Genomic DNA, 14523 nt, shown 5'->3' with positions numbered 1-14523 from the left:
CAAAGTCCGAATCCAATTGTAGCGTGAAAAATATACCACTTGATTTTGAGAGCATAAGAAAGAACCAGAAACACCAATTGCATAGCCTCGTTTTTAGTTTGGGTGTCACCCCTTGCTTTTATCTAGCATGGCATGTACTGTTTTTGTGCATTACAATATTTGCATATCATCCTCTTAAAATTGGCTCACGCTGTAACACAGGAGACAGCTATGTAGTGGACAAGTCTCTTGTGAGCTAAACCTGATTATGACATCACATCAATGAAGCAAAGCTGAAACTATTGTATGCCTACAGAGTATAGACTGAGAGAGTAGTGTCTTTTCCTATGGATTGCAGGCTAAAATGGACTTGCATCCCCTACTTTCAAAGGGAGTAACTGTATAGTAAGTGAGATAGGTAGACCGATATCATGTAAGCTTCCTGGCCATTACCGACCAGTAGAGGATAACAGAAAAAGGTTTTTAATTGAAATGACTATCTTTTTTGCAAAGTGGTATTGTAGTCTTTGTTTCAGCTGAGACAAAAATAAATCTTTTTATCTGCTTCTTATTTAGGGTTTTATGTTAGCTTGATAACATGTAGCACATAATCTCTGTGGCCAATGACACAGACGCATCTCGAGACCTCACCCTGACATGTTTTTGGGTGTATTTTCAGCTCCAATTTTGCCTGCAGATTCACCAAGTTAGTCCTCGTTAGTATAGTGGTGAGTATCCCCGCCTGTCACGCGGGAGACCGGGGTTCGATTCCCCGACGGGGAGAACATTGCAAGTTTTTATCAGGTTCAGAGATTCGTTGCTCAAGGTTATGGAGAATCAAAGTCCGAATCCAATTGTAGCGTGAAAAATATACCACTTGATTTTGAGAGCATAAGAAAGAACCAGAAACACCAATTGCATAGCCTCGTTTTTAGTTTGGGTGTCACCCCTTGCTTTTATCTAGCATGGCATGTACTGTTTTTGTGCATTACAATATTTGCATATCATCCTCTTAAAATTGGCTCACGCTGTAACACAGGAGACAGCTATGTAGTGGACAAGTCTCTTGTGAGCTAAACCTGATTATGACATCACATCAATGAAGCAAAGCTGAAACTATTGTATGCCTACAGAGTATAGACTGAGAGAGTAGTGTCTTTTCCTATGGATTGCAGGCTAAAATGGACTTGCATCCCCTACTTTCAAAGGGAGTAACTGTATAGTAAGTGAGATAGATAGACCGATATCATGTAAGCTTCCTGGCCATTACCGACCAGTAGAGGATAACAGAAAAAGGTTTTTAATTGAAATGACTATCTTTTTTGCAAAGTGGTATTGTAGTCTTTGTTTCAGCTGAGACAAAAATAAATCTTTTTATCTGCTTCTTATTTAGGGTTTTATGTTAGCTTGATAACATGTAGCACATAATCTCTGTGGCCAATGACACAGACGCATCTCGAGACCTCACCCTGACATGTTTTTGGGTGTATTTTCAGCTCCAATTTTGCCTGCCGATTCACCAAGTTAGTCCTCGTTAGTATAGTGGTGAGTATCCCCGCCTGTCACGCGGGAGACCGGGGTTCGATTCCCCGACGGGGAGAACATTGCAAGTTTTTATCAGGTTCAGAGATTCGTTGCTCAAGGTTATGGAGAATCAAAGTCCGAATCCAATTGTAGCGTGAAAAATATACCACTTGATTTTGAGAGCATAAGAAAGAACCAGAAACACCAATTGCATAGCCTCGTTTTTAGTTTGGGTGTCACCCCTTGCTTTTATCTAGCATGGCATTTACTGTTTTTGTGCATTACAATATTTGCATATCATCCTCTTACAATTGGCTCATGCTGTAACACAGGAGACAGCTATGTAGTGGACAAGTCTCTTGTGAGCTAAACCTGATTATGACATCACATCAATGTAGCAAAGCTGAAACTATTGTATGCCTACAGAGTATAGACTGAGAGAGAAGTGTCTTTTCCTATGAATTGCAGGCTAAAATGGACTTGCATCCCCTACTTTCAAAGGGAGTAACTGTATAGTAAGTGAGATAGGTAGACCGATATCATGTAAGCTTCCTGGCCATTACCGACCAGTAGAGGATAACAGAAAAAGGTTTTTAATTGAAATGACTATCTTTTTTGCAAAGTGGTATTGTAGTCTTTGTTTCAGCTGAGACAAAAATAAATCTTTTTATCTGCTTCTTATTTAGGGTTTTATGTTAGCTTGATAACATGTAGCACATAATCTCTGTGGCCAATGACACAGACGCATCTCGAGACCTCACCCTGACATGTTTTTGGGTGTATTTTCAGCTCCAATTTTGCCTGCAGATTCACCAAGTTAGTCCTCGTTAGTATAGTGGTGAGTATCCCCGCCTGTCACGCGGGAGACCGGGGTTCGATTCCCCGACGGGGAGAACATTGCAAGTTTTTATCAGGTTCAGAGATTCGTTGCTCAAGGTTATGGAGAATCAAAGTCCGAATCCAATTGTAGCGTGAAAAATATACCACTTGATTTTGAGAGCATAAGAAAGAACCAGAAACACCAATTGCATAGCCTCGTTTTTAGTTTGGGTGTCACCCCTTGCTTTTATCTAGCATGGCATGTACTGTTTTTGTGCATTACAATATTTGCCTATCATCCTCTTAAAATTGGCTCACGCTGTAACACAGGAGACAGCTATGTAGTGGACAAGTCTCTTGTGAGCTAAACCTGATTATGACATCACATCAATGAAGCAAAGCTGAAACTATTGTATGCCTACAGAGTATAGACTGAGAGAGAAGTGTCTTTTCCTATGGATTGCAGGCTAAAATGGACTTGCATCCCCTACTTTCAAAGGGAGTAACTGTATAGTAAGTGAGATAGATAGACCGATATCATGTAAGCTTCCTAGCCATTACCGACCAGAAGAGGATAACAGAAAAAGGTTTTTAATTGAAATGACTATCTTTTTTGCAAAGTGGTATTGTAGTCTTTGTTTCAGCTGAGACAAAAATAAATCTTTTTATCTGCTTCTTATTTAGGGTTTTATGTTAGCTTGATAACATGTAGCACATAATCTCTGTGGCCAATGACACAGACGCATCTCGAGACCTCACCCTGACATGTTTTTGGGTGTATTTTCAGCTCCAATTTTGCCTGCAGATTCACCAAGTTAGTCCTCGTTAGTATAGTGGTGAGTATCCCCGCCTGTCACGCGGGAGACCGGGGTTCGATTCCCCGACGGGGAGAACATTGCAAGTTTTTATCAGGTTCAGAGATTCGTTGCTCAAGGTTATGGAGAATCAAAGTCCGAATCCAATTGTAGCGTGAAAAATATACCACTTGATTTTGAGAGCATAAGAAAGAACCAGAAACACCAATTGCATAGCCTCGTTTTTAGTTTGGGTATCACCCCTTGCTTTTATCTAGCATGGCATGTACTGTTTTTGTGCATTACAATATTTGCATATCATCCTCTTACAATTGGCTCATGCTGTAACACAGGAGACAGCTATGTAGTGGACAAGTCTCTTGTGAGCTAAACCTGATTATGACATCACATCAATGTAGCAAAGCTGAAACTATTGTATGCCTACAGAGTATAGACTGAGAGAGAAGTGTCTTTTCCTATGAATTGCAGGCTAAAATGGACTTGCATCCCCTACTTTCAAAGGGAGTAACTGTATAGTAAGTGAGATAGGTAGACCGATATCATGTAAGCTTCCTGGCCATTACCGACCAGTAGAGGATAACAGAAAAAGGTTTTTAATTGAAATGACTATCTTTTTTGCAAAGTGGTATTGTAGTCTTTGTTTCAGCTGAGACAAAAATAAATCTTTTTATCTGCTTCTTATTTAGGGTTTTATGTTAGCTTGATAACATGTAGCACATAATCTCTGTGGCCAATGACACAGACGCATCTCGAGACCTCACCCTGACATGTTTTTGGGTGTATTTTCAGCTCCAATTTTGCCTGCAGATTCACCAAGTTAGTCCTCGTTAGTATAGTGGTGAGTATCCCCGCCTGTCACGCGGGAGACCGGGGTTCGATTCCCCGACGGGGAGAACATTGCAAGTTTTTATCAGGTTCAGAGATTCGTTGTTCAAGGTTATGGAGAATCAAAGTCCGAATCCAATTGTAGCGTGAAAAATATACCACTTGATTTTGAGAGCATAAGAAAGAACCAGAAACACCAATTGCATAGCCTCGTTTTTAGTTTGGGTGTCACCCCTTGCTTTTATCTAGCATGGCATGTACTGTTTTTGTGCATTACAATATTTGCATATCATCCTCTTAAAATTGGCTCACGCTGTAACACAGGAGACAGCTATGTAGTGGACAAGTCTCTTGTGAGCTAAACCTGATTATGACATCACATCAATGAAGCAAAGCTGATACTATTGTATGCCTACAGAGTATAGACTGAGAGAGAAGTGTCTTTTCCTATGGATTGTAGGCTAAAATGGACTTGCATCCCCTACTTTCAAAGGGAGTAACTGTATAGTAAGTGAGATAGATAGACCGATATCATGTAAGCTTCCTGGCCATTACCGACCAGTAGAGGATAACAGAAAAAGGTTTTTAATTGAAATAACTATCTTTTTTGCAAAGTTGTATTGTAGTCTTTGTTTCAGCTGAGACAAAAATAAATCTTTTTATCTGCTTCTTATTTAGGGTTTTATGTTAGCTTGATAACATGTAGCACATAATCTCTGTGGCCAATGACACAGACGCATCTCGAGACCTCACCCTGACATGTTTTTGGGTGTATTTTCAGCTCCAATTTTGCCTGCAGATTCACCAAGTTAGTCCTCGTTAGTATAGTGGTGAGTATCCCCGCCTGTCACGCGGGAGACCGGGGTTCGATTCCCCGACGGGGAGAACATTGCAAGTTTTTATCAGGTTCAGAGATTCGTTGCTCAAGGTTATGGAGAATCAAAGTCCGAATCCAATTGTAGCGTGTAAAATATACCACTTGATTTTTAGAGCATAAGAAAGAACCAGAAAAACACCAATTGCATAGCCTCGTTTTTAGTTTGGGTGTCACCCCTTGCTTTTATCTAGCATGGCATGTACTGTTTTTGTGCATTACAATATTTGCATATCATCCTCTTAAAATTGGCTCACGCTGTAACACAGGAGACAGCTATGTAGTGGACAAGTCTCTTGTGAGCTAAACCTGATTATGACATCACATCAATGAAGCAAAGCTGATACTATTGTATGCCTACAGAGTATAGACTGAGAGAGAAGTGTCTTTTCCTATGAATTGCAGGCTAAAATGGACTTGCATCCCCTACTTTCAAAGGGAGTAACTGTATAGTAAGTGAGATAGGTAGACCGATATCATGTAAGCTTCCTGGCCATTACCGACCAGTAGAGGATAACAGAAAAAGGTTTTTAATTGAAATGACTATCTTTTTTGCAAAGTGGTATTGTAGTCTTTGTTTCAGCTGAGACAAAAATAAATCTTTTTATCTGCTTCTTATTTAGGGTTTTATGTTAGCTTGATAACATGTAGCACATAATCTCTGTGGCCAATGACACAGACGCATCTCGAGACCTCACCCTGACATGTTTTTGGGTGTATTTTCAGCTCCAATTTTGCCTGCAGATTCACCAAGTTAGTCCTCGTTAGTATAGTGGTGAGTATCCCCGCCTGTCACGCGGGAGACCGGGGTTCGATTCCCCGACGGGGAGAACATTGCAAGTTTTTATCAGGTTCAGAGATTCGTTGCTCAAGGTTATGGAGAATCAAAGTCCGAATCCAATTGTAGCGTGAAAAATATACCACTTGATTTTGAGAGCATAAGAAAGAACCAGAAACACCAATTGCATAGCCTCGTTTTTAGTTTGGGTGTCACCCCTTGCTTTTATCTAGCATGGCATGTACTGTTTTTGTGCATTACAATATTTGCATATCATCCTCTTAAAATTGGCTCACGCTGTAACACAGGAGACAGCTATGTAGTGGACAAGTCTCTTGTGAGCTAAACCTGATTATGACATCACATCAATGAAGCAAAGCTGAAACTATTGTATGCCTACAGAGTATAGACTGAGAGAGAAGTGTCTTTTCCTATGGATTGCAGGCTAAAATGGACTTGCATCCCCTACTTTCAAAGGGAGTAACTGTATAGTAAGTGAGATAGATAGACCGATATCATGTAAGCTTCCTGGCCATGACCGACCAGTAGAGGATAACAGAAAAAGGTTTTTAATTGAAATAACTATCTTTTTTGCAAAGTTGTATTGTAGTCTTTGTTTCAGCTGAGACAAAAATAAATCTTTTTATCTGCTTCTTATTTAGGGTTTTATGTTAGCTTGATAACATGTAGCACATAATCTCTTTGGCCAATGACACAGACGCATCTCGAGACCTCACCCTGACATGTTTTTGGGTGTATTTTCAGCTCCAATTTTGCCTGCAGATTCACCAAGTTAGTCCTCGTTAGTATAGTGGTGAGTATCCCCGCCTGTCACGCGGGAGACCGGGGTTCGATTCCCCGACGGGGAGAACATTGCAAGTTTTTATCAGGTTCAGAGATTCGTTGCTCAAGGTTATGGAGAATCAAAGTCCGAATCCAATTGTAGCGTGAAAAATATACCACTTGATTTTGAGAGCATAAGAAAGAACCAGAAACACCAATTGCATAGCCTCGTTTTTAGTTTGGGTGTCACCCCTTGCTTTTATCTAGCATGGCATGTACTGTTTTTGTGCATTACAATATTTGCATATCATCCTCTTAAAATTGGCTCACGCTGTAACTAGAGATGAGCGGGTTCGGTTTCTTTGAATCCGAACCCGCACGAACTTCACTTTTTTTTCCACGGGTCCGAGCGACTCGGATCTTCCCGCCTTGCTCGGTTAACCCGAGCGCGCCCGAACGTCATCATGACGCTGTCGGATTCTCGCGAGGCTCGGATTCTATCGCGAGACTCGGATTCTATATAAGGAGCCGCGCGTCGCCGCCATTTTCACTCGTGCATTGAGATTGATAGGGAGAGGACGTGTCTGGCGTCCTCTCCATTAGAATAGAGATAGATAGATTAGATAGAGAGAGATTGTGCAGAGTCGCAGACAGAGTTAGTTTACCACAGTCAGTGACCAGTGCAGCAGCTAGTTAACTTTTATTTAATATAATATATCCGTTCACTTCTCTCTGCTATATCCGTTCTCTGCCTGAAAAAAAAAACGATACACAGCACAGTCAGTCACACAGTGTGACTCAGTCTGTGTGCACTCAGCTCAGCCCAGTGTGCTGCACAGTCATCAATGTATAAATTAAAAGCTTATAATTAATTGTGGGGGAGACTGGGGAGCACTGCAGGTTGTTAGCAGGAGCCAGGAGTACAATTATATTAATTAACAGTGCACACTTTTGCTGCAGGAGTGGTGACCAGTGCCTGACCACCAGTATAGTATTGTTGTATACTACTAATATCTCTTTAAATATCAACCAGTCTATATTAGCAGCAGACACAGTACAGTGCGGTAGTTCACGGCTGTGGCTACCTCTGTGTCGGCACACGGCAGGCAGTCCGTCCGACCAGAATTGTATTATTTATTATTATATACCTACCACCTAACCGTGGTTTTTTTTTCATTCTTTATACCGTCATAGTGTCATCCTAATTGTTACGAGTATACTACTATCTCTTTATCAACCAGTGTACAGTGCGGTAGTTCACGGCTGTGGCTACCTCTGTGTCGGCACACGGCAGGCAGTCCGTCCGACCAGAATTGTATTATTTATTATTATATACCTACCACCTAACCGTGGTTTTTTTTTCATTCTTTATACCGTCATAGTGTCATCCTAATTGTTACGAGTATACTACTATCTCTTTATCAACCAGTGTACAGTGCGGTAGTTCACGGCTGTGGCTACCTCTGTGTCGGCACACGGCAGGCAGTCCGTCCGACCAGAATTGTATTATTTATTATTATATACCTACCACCTAACCGTGGTTTTTTTTCCATTCTTTATACCGTCATAGTGTCATCCTAATTGTTACGAGTATACTACTATCTCTTTATCAACCAGTGTACAGTGCGGTAGTTCACGGCTGTGGCTACCTCTGTGTCGGCACACGGCAGGCAGTCCGTCCGACCAGAATTGTATTATTTATTATTATATACCTACCACCTAACCGTGGTTTTTTTTTCATTCTTTATACCGTCATAGTGTCATCCTAATTGTTACGAGTATACTACTATCTCTTTATCAACCAGTGTACAGTGCGGTAGTTCACGGCTGTGGCTACCTCTGTGTCGGCACACGGCAGGCAGTCCGTCCGACCAGAATTGTATTATTTATTATTATATACCTACCACCTAACCGTGGTTTTTTTTTCATTCTTTATACCGTCATAGTGTCATCCTAATTGTTACGAGTATACTACTATCTCTTTATCAACCAGTGTACAGTGCGGTAGTTCACGGCTGTGGCTACCTCTGTGTCGGCAGTCGGCAGGCAGTCCGTCCATCCATAATTGTATTATTATTATAATATATACCACCTAACCGTGGTTTTTTTTTCATTCTTTATACCGTCATAGTGTCATACTAGTTGTTACGAGTATACTACTATCTCTTTATCAACCAGTGTACAGTGCGGTAGTTCACGGCTGTGGCTACCTCTGTGTCGGCAGTCGGCAGGCAGTCCGTCCATCCATAATTGTATTATTATTATAATATATACCACCTAACCGTGGTTTTTTTTTCATTCTTTATACCGTCGTCATAGTGTCATACTAGTTGTTACGAGTATACTACTATCTCTTTATCAACCAGTGTACAGTGCGGTAGTTCACGGCTGTGGCTACCTCTGTGTCGGCAGTCGGCAGGCAGTCCGTCCATCCATAATTGTATTATTATTATAATATATACCACCTAACCGTGGTTTTTTTTTCATTCTTTATACCGTCGTCATAGTGTCATACTAGTTGTTACGAGTATACTACTATCTCTTTATCAACCAGTGTACAGTGCGGTAGTTCACGGCTGTGGCTACCTCTGTGTCGGCAGTCGGCAGGCAGTCCGTCCATCCATAATTGTATTATTATTATAATATATACCACCTAACCGTGTTTTTTTTTTCATTCTTTATACCGTCGTCATAGTGTCATACTAGTTGTTACGAGTATACTACTATCTCTTTATCAACCAGTGTACAGTGCGGTAGTTCACGGCTGTGGCTACCTCTGTGTCGGCAGTCGGCAGGCAGTCCGTCCATCCATAATTGTATTATTATTATAATATATACCACCTAACCGTGGTTTTTTTATACCACCTAACCGTGGCAGTCCGTCCATAATTGTATACTAGTATCCAATCCATCCATCTCCATTGTTTACCTGAGGTGCCTTTTAGTTCTGCCTATAAAATATGGAGAACAAAAAAGTTGAGGTTCCAAAATTAGGGAAAGATCAAGATCCACTTCCACCTCGTGCTGAAGCTGCTGCCACTAGTCATGGCCGAGACGATGAAATGCCAGCAACGTCGTCTGCCAAGGCCGATGCCCAATGTCATAGTACAGAGCATGTCAAATCCAAAACACCAAATATCAGAAAAAAAAGGACTCCAAAACCTAAAATAAAATTGTCGGAGGAGAAGCGTAAACTTGCCAATATGCCATTTACCACACGGAGTGGCAAGGAACGGCTGAGGCCCTGGCCTATGTTCATGGCTAGTGGTTCAGCTTCACATGAGGATGGAAGCACTCAGCCTCTCGCTAGAAAACTGAAAAGACTCAAGCTGGCAAAAGCACCGCAAAGAACTGTGCGTTCTTTGAAATCCCAAATCCACAAGGAGAGTCCAATTGTGTCGTTTGCGATGCCTGACCTTCCCAACACTGGACGTGAAGAGCATGCGCCTTCCACTATTTGCATGCCCCCTGCAAGTGCTGGAAGGAGCACCCTCAGTCCAGTTCCTGATAGTCAGATTGAAGATGTCAGTGTTGAAGTACACCAGGATGAGGAGGATATGGGTGTTGCTGGCGCTGGGGAGGAAATTGACCAGGAGGATTCTGATGGTGAGGTGGTTTGTTTAAGTCAGGCACCCGGGGAGACACCTGTTGTCCGTGGGAGGAATATGGCCGTTGACATGCCAGGTGAAAATACTAAAAAAATCAGCTCTTCGGTGTGGAGGTATTTCACCAGAAATGCGGACAACAGGTGTCAAGCCGTGTGTTCCCTTTGTCAAGCTGTAATAAGTAGGGGTAAGGACGTTAACCACCTCGGAACATCCTCCCTTATACGTCACCTGCAGCGCATTCATAATAAGTCAGTGACAAGTTCAAAAACTTTGGGTGACAGCGGAAGCAGTCCACTGACCAGTAAATCCCTTCCTCTTGTAACCAAGCTCACGCAAACCACCCCACCAACTCCCTCAGTGTCAATTTCCTCCTTCCCCAGGAATGCCAATAGTCCTGCAGGCCATGTCACTGGCAAGTCTGACGAGTCCTCTCCTGCCTGGGATTCCTCCGATGCATCCTTGCGTGTAACGCCTACTGCTGCTGGCGCTGCTGTTGTTGCCGCTGGGAGTCGATGGTCATCCCAGAGGGGAAGTCGTAAGCCCACTTGTACTACTTCCAGTAAGCAATTGACTGTTCAACAGTCCTTTGCGAGGAAGATGAAATATCACAGCAGTCATCCTACTGCAAAGCGGATAACTGAGGCCTTGGCATCCTGGGTGGTGAGAAACGTGGTTCCGGTATCCATCATTACTGCAGAGCCAACTAGAGACTTGTTGGAGGTACTGTGTCCCCGGTACCAAATACCATCTAGGTTCCATTTCTCTAGGCAGGCGATACCGAAAATGTACACAGACCTCAGAAAAAGAGTCACCAGTGTCCTAAAAAATGCAGCTGTACCCAATGTCCACTTAACCACGGACATGTGGACAAGTGGAGCAGGGCAGGGTCAGGACTATATGACTGTGACAGCCCACTGGGTAGATGTATGGACTCCCGCCGCAAGAACAGCAGCGGCGGCACCAGTAGCAGCATCTCGCAAACGCCAACTCTTTCCTAGGCAGGCTACGCTTTGTATCACCGCTTTCCAGAATACGCACACAGCTGAAAACCTCTTACGGCAACTGAGGAAGATCATCGCGGAATGGCTTACCCCAATTGGACTCTCCTGTGGATTTGTGGCATCGGACAACGCCAGCAATATTGTGTGTGCATTAAATCTGGGCCAATTCCAGCACGTCCCATGTTTTGCACATACCTTGAATTTGGTGGTGCAGAATTTTTTAAAAAACGACAGGGGCGTGCAAGAGATGCTGTCGGTGGCCAGAAGAATTGCGGGACACTTTCGGCGTACAGGCACCACGTACAGAAAACTGGAGCACCACCAAAAACTACTGAACCTGCCCTGCCATCATCTGAAGCAAGAAGTGGTAACGAGGTGGAATTCAACCCTCTATATGCTTCAGAGGTTGGAGGAGCAGCAAAAGGCCATTCAAGCCTATACAATTGAGCACGATATAGTAGGTGGAATGCACCTGTCTCAAGTGCAGTGGAGAATGATTTCAACGTTGTGCAAGGTTCTGATGCCCTTTGAACTTGCCACACGTGAAGTCAGTTCAGACACTGCCAGCCTGAGTCAGGTCATTCCCCTCATCAGGCTTTTGCAGAAGAAGCTGGAGGCATTGAAGAAGGAGCTAACACGGAGCGATTCCGCTAGGCATGTGGGACTTGTGGATGCAGCCCTTAATTCGCTTAACAAGGATTCACGGGTGGTCAATCTGTTGAAATCAGAGCACTACATTTTGGCCACCGTGCTCGATCCTAGATTTAAAGCCTACCTTGGATCTCTCTTTCCGGCAGACACAGGTCTGCTGGGGTTGAAAGACCTGCTGGTGACAAAATTGTCAAGTCAAGCGGAACGCGACCTGTCAACATCTCCTCCTTCACATTCTCCCGCAACTGGGGGTGCGAGGAAAAGGCTCAGAATTCCGAGCCCACCCGCTGGCGGTGATGCAGGGCAGTCTGGAGCGACTGCTGATGCTGACATCTGGTCCGGACTGAAGGACCTGACAACGATTACGGACATGTCGTCTACTGTCACTGCATATGATTCTCTCAACATTGATAGAATGGTGGAGGATTATATGAGTGACCGCATCCAAGTAGGCACGTCACACAGTCCGTACTTATACTGGCAGGAAAAAGAGGCAATTTGGAGGCCCTTGCACAAACTGGCTTTATTCTACCTAAGTTGCCCTCCCACAAGTGTGTACTCCGAAAGAGTGTTTAGTGCCGCCGCTCACCTTGTCAGCAATCGGCGTACGAGGTTACATCCAGAAAATGTGGAGAAGATGATGTTCATTAAAATGAATTATAATCAATTCCTCCGCGGAGACATTGACCAGCAGCAATTGCCTCCACAAAGTACACAGGGAGCTGAGATGGTGGATTCCAGTGGGGACGAATTGATAATCTGTGAGGAGGGGGATGTACACGGTGATATATCGGAGGGTGAAGATGAGGTGGACATCTTGCCTCTGTAGAGCCAGTTTGTGCAAGGAGAGATTAATTGCTTCTTTTTTGGGGGGGGTCCAAACCAACCCGTCATATCAGTCACAGTCGTGTGGCAGACCCTGTCACTGAAATGATGGGTTGGTTAAAGTGTGCATGTCCTGTTTTGTTTATACAACATAAGGGTGGGTGGGAGGGCCCAAGGATAATTCCATCTTGCACCTCTTTTTTCTTTTCTTTTTCTTTGCATCATGTGCTGATTGGGGAGGGTTTTTTGGAAGGGACATCCTGCGTGACACTGCAGTGCCACTCCTAGATGGGCCCGGTGTTTGTGTCGGCCACTAGGGTCGCTAATCTTACTCACACAGCTACCTCATTGCGCCTCTTTTTTTCTTTGCGTCATGTGCTGTTTGGGGAGGGTTTTTTGGAAGGGACATCCTGCGTGACACTGCAGTGCCACTCCTAGATGTGCCCGGTGTTTGTGTCGGCCACTAGGGTCGCTAATCTTACTCACACAGTCAGCTACCTCATTGCGCCTCTTTTTTTCTTTGCGTCATGTGCTGTTTGGGGAGGGTTTTTTGGAAGGGCCATCCTGCGTGACACTGCAGTGCCACTCCTAGATGGGCCCGGTGTTTGTGTCGGCCACTAGGGTCGCTTATCTTACTCACACAGCGACCTCGGTGCAAATTTTAGGACTAAAAATAATATTGTGAGGTGTGATGTGTTCAGAATAGGCTGAAAATGAGTGTAAATTATGTTTTTTGAGGTTAATAATACTTTGGGATCAAAATTACCCCCAAATTCTATGATTTAAGCTGTTTTTTAGGGTTTTTTTAAAAAAACACCCGAATCCAAAACACACCCGAATCCGACAAAAAAAATTCGGTGAGGTTTTGCCAAAACGCGGTCGAACCCAAAACACGGCCGCGGAACCGAACCCAAAACCAAAACACAAAACCCGAAAAATTTCCGGCGCTCATCTCTAGCTGTAACACAGGAGACAGCTATGTAGTGGACAAGTCTCTTGTGAGCTAAACCTGATTATGACATCACATCAATGAAGCAAAGCTGATACTATTGTATGCCTACAGAGTATAGACTGAGAGAGAAGTGTCTTTTCCTATGGATTGCAGGCTAAAATGGACTTGCATCCCCTACTTTCAAAGGGAGTAACTGTATAGTAAGTGAGATAGATAGACCAATATCATGTAAGCTTCCTGGCCATGACCGACCAGTAGAGGATAACAGAAAAAGGTTTTTAATTGAAATGACTATCTTTTTTGCAAAGTTGTATTGTAGTCTTTGTTTCAGCTGAGACAAAAATAAATCTTTTTATCTGCTTCTTATTTAGGGTTTTATGTTAGGTTGATAACATGTAGCACATAATCTCTGTGGCCAATGACACAGACGCATCTCGAGACCTCACCCTGACATGTTTTTGGGTGTATTTTCAGCTCCAATTTTGCCTGCAGATTCACCAAGTTAGTCCTCGTTAGTATAGTGGTGAGTATCCCCGCCTGTCACGCGGGAGACCGGGGTTCGATTCCCCGACGGGGAGAACATTGCAAGTTTTTATCAGGTTCAGAGATTCGTTGCTCAAGGTTATGGAGAATCAAAGTCCGAATCCAATTGTAGCGTGAAAAATATACCACTTGATTTTGAGAGCATAAGAAAGAACCAGAAACACCAATTGCATAGCCTCGTTTTTAGTTTGGGTATCACCCCTTGCTTTTATCTAGCATGGCATGTACTGTTTTTGTGCATTACAATATTTGCATATCATCCTCTTACAATTGGCTCATGCTGTAACACAGGAGACAGCTATGTAGTGGACAAGTCTCTTGTGAGCTAAACCTGATTATGACATCACATCAATGTAGCAAAGCTGAAACTATTGTATGCCTACAGAGTATAGACTGAGAGAGAAGTGTCTTTTCCTATGAATTGCAGGCTAAAATGGACTTGCATCCCCTACTTTCAAAGGGAGTAACTGTATAGTAAGTGAGATAGGTAGACCGATATCATGTAAGCTTCCTGGCCATTACCGACCAGTAGAGGATAACAGAAAA

The 14523-nt window shown here is 43.2% G+C and overlaps 9 non-coding genes across 9 annotated transcripts; all 9 read left to right on the top strand.

Moving 5' to 3' along the window:
* The first annotated feature begins 690 nt into the window (after positions 1-690).
* Positions 691-762, top strand: TRNAD-GUC (transfer RNA aspartic acid (anticodon GUC)). The gene has a single exon. It is a non-coding gene; the product is annotated as a tRNA-Asp (tRNA).
* Positions 763-1507: 745 nt separating this feature from the next.
* Positions 1508-1579, top strand: TRNAD-GUC (transfer RNA aspartic acid (anticodon GUC)). The gene has a single exon. It is a non-coding gene; the product is annotated as a tRNA-Asp (tRNA).
* A 745-nt stretch (positions 1580-2324) lies between these two features.
* Positions 2325-2396, top strand: TRNAD-GUC (transfer RNA aspartic acid (anticodon GUC)). Its single transcript has one exon. It is a non-coding gene; the product is annotated as a tRNA-Asp (tRNA).
* A 745-nt stretch (positions 2397-3141) lies between these two features.
* TRNAD-GUC (transfer RNA aspartic acid (anticodon GUC)) lies at positions 3142-3213 on the top strand. Its single transcript has one exon. It is a non-coding gene; the product is annotated as a tRNA-Asp (tRNA).
* Positions 3214-3958: 745 nt separating this feature from the next.
* TRNAD-GUC (transfer RNA aspartic acid (anticodon GUC)) lies at positions 3959-4030 on the top strand. The gene has a single exon. It is a non-coding gene; the product is annotated as a tRNA-Asp (tRNA).
* Positions 4031-4775: 745 nt separating this feature from the next.
* On the top strand, positions 4776-4847 carry TRNAD-GUC (transfer RNA aspartic acid (anticodon GUC)). The gene has a single exon. It is a non-coding gene; the product is annotated as a tRNA-Asp (tRNA).
* Positions 4848-5594: 747 nt separating this feature from the next.
* TRNAD-GUC (transfer RNA aspartic acid (anticodon GUC)) lies at positions 5595-5666 on the top strand. The gene has a single exon. It is a non-coding gene; the product is annotated as a tRNA-Asp (tRNA).
* Positions 5667-6411: 745 nt separating this feature from the next.
* TRNAD-GUC (transfer RNA aspartic acid (anticodon GUC)) lies at positions 6412-6483 on the top strand. Its single transcript has one exon. It is a non-coding gene; the product is annotated as a tRNA-Asp (tRNA).
* Positions 6484-13940: 7457 nt separating this feature from the next.
* On the top strand, positions 13941-14012 carry TRNAD-GUC (transfer RNA aspartic acid (anticodon GUC)). Its single transcript has one exon. It is a non-coding gene; the product is annotated as a tRNA-Asp (tRNA).
* The last annotated feature ends 511 nt before the right edge of the window (positions 14013-14523 follow it).

The sequence above is a fragment of the Pseudophryne corroboree genome, chromosome 11 (assembly GCF_028390025.1).
Source record: "Pseudophryne corroboree isolate aPseCor3 chromosome 11, aPseCor3.hap2, whole genome shotgun sequence".
In the NCBI taxonomy this organism is placed as follows: Eukaryota; Metazoa; Chordata; class Amphibia; order Anura; family Myobatrachidae; genus Pseudophryne; species Pseudophryne corroboree.
Note: the sequence above shows the minus strand (reverse complement) of the source record. Positions and strands in the feature narration are given on the sequence as shown.